Consider the following 6,000-nt stretch of genomic DNA (forward strand, 5'->3'; position numbering starts at 1 on the left):
CCTGAGGTCTTGCCTTACTTTATAGAGGAAGAGCTCTGAGAAGTGCTGTTATTTCTCCGCCAGTACTCCAAGAAGACATTTCACTTCCTTGAGGAAGTACCAGAAAGTATGTTTCTTTGGTCTCCTATCCACTAGAAACATACCCATCCAGCTGTTACAAAACAAAACAGTCTCTGTTTTTTTCTCTTTTTGTTTTTGTTTTTTGTTGTTTGTTTTGTTTTGTTTTGTTGTTGTTTTTCGAGACAGGGTTTCTGGACTCACTCTGTAGACCAGGCTGGCCTCGAACTCACAACGATCCGCCTGCCTCTGCCTCCTGAGTGCTGGAATTAAAGGTGTGTGCCACCACCACCTGGCCAAAATAAAAGTCTTTATCTAAATAAATCGAGCCTAACCCTAGGAAAGCCATCCAACTACTTAACTTACATCTGTAAAGGTTCCATGTGCTCAGGAGGCCAGGGATCCGGCATCGTATATGCAAGAAAGCTATTTCAGAGAAAGAAGCACAGAAGGAGCATAAAAGGAGGACTGAGTGAGTGCAGGAAAGCTGCTAGAGTCCAAGCTGGAGGGGGTAGAGAAAGTGGGCAGGCCATCAAGAAAGAAAGGGAGAGAGAGCAGCAAAGGTGAGATAGATGGACAGAGATGAAGCAACATAGATGGCCAAAATGATCCGGTTATATTTCAAATAGACAACCGGGATTTTAAAACATGCTTGTCGGTATTTCCGTGTACACATAGGAGCATGTGCATGTGTGATCGTGTGTGTGCATGTATGTAAAATGTGTGTGTGTGCGCGCACGCATACATATTTCTGTTGAAATTCTGCGGCTCAAATCCTAAGAGTCCACTTGCCATTATGGATCAGTACCTTTCAGAGCTCTCATCAAACAAAAACATCACTAGGAGGTAGGGAACTGGTGAAAGAAATCTCGCCTGGACAAAACAGCCTACTGAGACAATGGTCATAGATTTCAGAAACAAAGCCACTTTTATTCTTCTCTAACTTATTCTAAACCCGAGACGCCACTTAGGAACAAAATATACAGATGTGTTTGATTTTTAAAGATTCATCTTAAATCCTCATAGCTTTGAGCAACAAGCACTGCACTGGGTGTTTCCATAGAATCACTCTCAATCACTTATGAGTAGGGTGTGAAGACATCCTTTTTTATTTCAGGACTCTGCAACAACTCTGTGAATAGTGGCTTCCAGCCCATTTTATTGAGGTGCTACTAGCTCACAGCACTTGGTTCCTATCTTTCTATCAGCCAGAACCCCTGAGCCTCCCTACAGAATCTGGGGCACTGTAATAAAAGGACAGACGTGACAGTCACCAACTCTGTTTGGACCTATGCCAAGGATTTTGCTTTGGCTCACACATTTATATTCTAGAGCTTTCTACATCATGTCATCTTGATGACATCATCTCCTTGGTGGCCTCGTGATCTACTCCCAGTAGAATTCTCTTATTCCGTGGATCAAGTGTCTTGTGCCATGATCTTTGCTCTCACCTTTTTCATTTCCCCTGTGGGCCTTTGACAGAGCTCCCAGGCTTATGGTTTAATAACACTCAGTATTTCCCTTGCTCCCCACCCTTACTGTTAAGGAAACTCCTAAGCAAATAGCAGGAATTGTTTGTTACAGAACTTGAAGAAGCGGAAAGGACTGGGCAAATGTCAGGGCAGGGCAGGAGGGAGGGAGCAGAAGGAGCAAGAGTAGATCTGGGCTGAAGTCCAAATTCTGCTACTTAGTTCTGGGCAAATCACTCGAGCCTGCTTGATCTGTTTTCTCATATATTAAATGGTTATGCTATTTAATATCTACCAGAGGTGAGTATTAAAGGTAGCTAACAAATACTGAACAAAGGTAAACGCACAAAGGCCTTTTTTAAAGGGTACATGGCCTCTATCAGAACCATCAACAGACTCCCTTATCCTCTGTATGTAAGAAATAACGGAAGGGAAGAATTCAGAGATAAGCCAATATTTGTAAGCTTAACTGATTTTAACTTAGAGCTAAGTGGAGAAATAACAGTCTCTTAAACAAATGAGTTATAGTAAATCATACATCTGATAAGGCTCTAGTATCTATAAGAGAAGAAGAATACCTATGACTCAACAGCAAAAAGATGAAACACTCAACTGAAAAAAAAAAGAAAGAAAAACGGGCAAAGCCAGGCATGGTGGGACAAGCCTATAATCCCAGCGCTCAGCAGGCTGAGGCAGGAAGATTGTGCATTTGAGGCTAGCCTGGGCTATAGAGTAAGACCCTGTCTAAGAAAAAGATAAGATAGATAAATGTATAGATAGAAGGATAAACAGATGTCAAAAACTAAGATTAGCAATTTTTCAAAGAAGGTTTTTAAATTGTCCACATGCCCGAAAAAACCCTTACATCATTGGTTATTACAGAAAGACAGGTCAAAACTACAGTGTTGAACCTACTAAAACCTTTTGTCAATGATGATATAGAGAAGTAGGAATCCTTATATACTATTGGTAGAGATATGAAATGATATCTGATAAGAAAAATAGATTGGCTCTTTCTCTAGAAGCTAAATATAAATGCATCATAAAATCCAGAAACTCCAAGTATATATGAAAAACTGGAAGTTTATATGAATGTTTGTAACAGCATTTTTCTGTGGCCAAAAAGGTGGGGGAATGTCCATCAATAGATTTTAAAAGATTTAAATAAATTTGATATGCATTGAATATATATTATTTAATTAATTTAAACAAAATGTGACATGCCCATAGAGTGAAATATTAATCAGACTTTAAAAGAAATGAAGCATGGGTATATGCTAAAAGGTAGATGAGTCTTAAAATTATGGGAAGTGAAAGGGGTCGCACAGAACTCCATGTATTATATTAGTCCATTTATCAGAAATACCCTGAAGAGACATATCTGACTTGCTGATGGTTTGGGACAAGAGCAATAAGGAGTAGCTGTCTCTTTAGTTACAGGTTTCATGTAATGAAAAGGCCATAGTAGAGGTGATAACCATGTGGCATTTTGAATGTACTAAATGTCACTAAATTGTACATTTCAAAGATGTTGGTGTTATCATTGAGATTTCCTCCTTGAGTTAAAAAAAATTGTAATTTATTCAGATTACATTCTGATTGTTATCCCCTCACTTGTATCTTCTCGTTCCCCACCCTTCCTCCCTCTTTCACCCTATTACCCAACCCTAGGCCTGTGACATAAGGGGACCTCCTCCCCCACTGAGGGTTTCTTTGTGTAGCCCTGGCTGTCCTGGACTCCCTTTGTAGACCAGGCTGGCCTGGAACTCACAGAGATCTACCTGCCTCTGCCTCCCGAGTGCTGGGATTACAGGCGTGTGCCACTATGCCTGAGTCTCTTGGATTTGTTTGTGTGTGTATGTGTGTGTGTGTGTGTGTGTGTGTGTGTGTGTGTGTGTGTGTGTGTAAGTTGAGAGAAATCATTGGTATGAAGAGAAGGACAAAACCTTGGAAGTGCTGTATTTCTTAGAACATTGCTTTCTCAATCCTCCCTTCTTCCCAACTTGCAGAATTTTCTCCTTAAAAAGTTGTCTTTCTCAGGCATACTTTGACTTCACATCCCAATTCCTCCTGCCACCATGGGAACTTATCAAATCCTTAACTCAGAGAGGTCAGTTAATACAAGCTTTAAATACCTCTGTGACATATTAGCCAGCCTATTTAAAATGTTACTATCCAAGGCTGGAGAAATTGCTGAGCGGGTAAAAACATGTATTGTTCTGGCAGAAGACTCAAGTTCAATTCCTAACACCCATATCAGGCAGCTCACAACTGCTTGTAACTCCAGCTCCAGGGGATGCTCTTAACATTAGGCACATACACGTATACAGTATACAGACATACACACATGTACACATAAATAATTAATAATAGTAATAGCAATAGTAATAATAATATAAAATGTTACTATGTTTATTTTGAAAATAGACTAAGAAAAGGTGTCAATGCCTATGTTAAAATATGGAAGGAAAAACAGTGGAAATTTTAGCACTGTGACTTTATGGGGTAAACTCGAAGTAAGGGACACCTTGCAGGTAAAGCCTGTAACACAGTGTTCATGCATCAAGGTAGCCCTCCAATGGGTCAGAAAGCTCTTCCTATTCAGGAAACCCCCACCGCTATGAGACTCTTCCAGAAAAAGTCTCCAAAAACAACGGCAGTTCTTTTCCTCCAAAGAAGCCCATGTCTCTGAAAAACTTCATCAGGTCCCAGGTGACAGGAAACCCTTCTTGTTCCTAGGGCAACATCTGCGTCAATGCTTATCATACATACTCCTTAGTGTTTGGGCTTCCTGAAGAGCAGAGGGGTGAGAAATGTGTACAAGGACAAGGGAGAGAAGAGAGACTGATAGACTGGGATGGACAAGGAACAATTTTCATGATAGAGCCACTGGCAGGGACACCCAATATTCCTAATCAGGTCAGTTCTACGGAGGACTGTGTAACCAAAACTCCATTGTTTCCCTTACCCTCGGTGCCTTTCATTTTACCATCACCACCTTTTTGACTCTCTATCTAGGGTCAGATTAGAGACTGTTATTCAGGATCCTGTTCTTTGGGGACTGCAAAAAGGATATAAACAACCAAGGGTCTAGACATTGCCTATCTCACTTCTTGGGTCAAAAGGAAGTCCCTTTCAGTCACAAAGTAATTTTCTAAGACTATGTGAGGCAGAGGTCCTCAACCTCACCTACAGATCCCAATCACCTGGAGTACTCTCAAGAAACCATGGGTAAGAGAAAGGGCCCGAGGACAAAAGGCCTGTAGAGAAAAGCGAAACTGTGGATGGGGGCATCTCTGTGACAAGCTGGAGACCTAAGTAAGAGTAGGCTCCTGGGAGGGGGATATGAGAGGGACTCTAGCTGAGACTTCTAGTAGCAGGGGCCATGGAGACTGAAAAGGACACCCTCCAACTAGGCAAGTCCCCTAGTAGAGGGAGGGGAACACCAAACCACCCATAAAAACTTTGACCCAAAATTTACCATCTACAAGATGTGCCGGGATTAAAATAGAGCAGAGATTGAGGGACTGTCCAACCAATGCTCTGTCCAACCCAAGACCCACCCCATGAGAGAGAGCCAATCCCTGACACTATTAAGGATACTCTGCTGTGCTTGAAGACAGGAGCCTAGAAGAGCTGTCCTCGAAGAGGCTCAATCCAGCAGAGCCTTGAAGCAGATACAGATATTCACAGGCAAACATTGGGTGAAGCATAGGGAGCCTTGAGGAAGATTGGGGCGGGTATGAAAAAAGGATCGAGACATGACAAGAGCTCCACAAGAAGACCAACAGAGCCAACTAACCAGGGCCAGGAGGGGCATGCTGAGACTGAAGCACCAAGCAAGGACCATGCATGGACTGGACCTAGGTTCTCTACATAGATGTAGCCAATGGGCAGCTTGGGCTTCACGTGAGCCTTCTATTGAAGGAAGCAGGAGCTGTCTCTGACATGGACTCTCTTGCCTGCTATTTGATCATGTCCTCCTGGTGGGACTGCCTTGCCAGGCCACAGGGGAAGAGGACACGCTCAGTCCTGATGGGACTTGATTAGCTGGGGTGTGTGGGTAGGGGGAGGCTCCCCTTTTCTGAGGCATAGAGGAGGGAGGGGGAGGAGAGAGAGGGAGGGTGTAACTGGGAGGAGGGGAGGGATGGTGTTGTGGCCAGGATATAAAGTGAATAAATAAACAAATATCCATCCAAAAAGAAAGGAAGGAAACAAGGAAGAAAACATGGATAGATGGCTTTCTGTTTAGACAGCCCAGTCAGCATGTCTGGAGAAAGGGCTCAAGCATGTGAATTTATTTAATTTCTTTTGCTTTGTTTTTAATACTCCAGGTGATTTTAATATGAAGCCAGGTTAATAACCATGGCTCAAAGCTAACGGCTCCATAACTGGAGATTAAAGTTTACCAGCATAGCAAACAAATTATTAGGAATGTTTTGAAAGCGAAGGAAGAGGGCATCTACTGTTACCT

At 42.4% G+C, this 6,000-nt stretch overlaps 1 protein-coding gene across 3 annotated transcripts in view; it reads right to left on the reverse strand.

Annotated features, from left to right (window-relative positions):
• The window catches only part of Tmem255a (transmembrane protein 255A), a 58,424-nt gene that overhangs the window by 14,677 nt on the left and 37,747 nt on the right, over positions 1 to 6,000 (reverse strand). The window lies entirely within an intron of this gene.

Source organism: Acomys russatus, chromosome X, assembly GCF_903995435.1.
Source record: "Acomys russatus chromosome X, mAcoRus1.1, whole genome shotgun sequence".
NCBI lineage: Eukaryota > Metazoa > Chordata > Mammalia > Rodentia > Muridae > Acomys > Acomys russatus.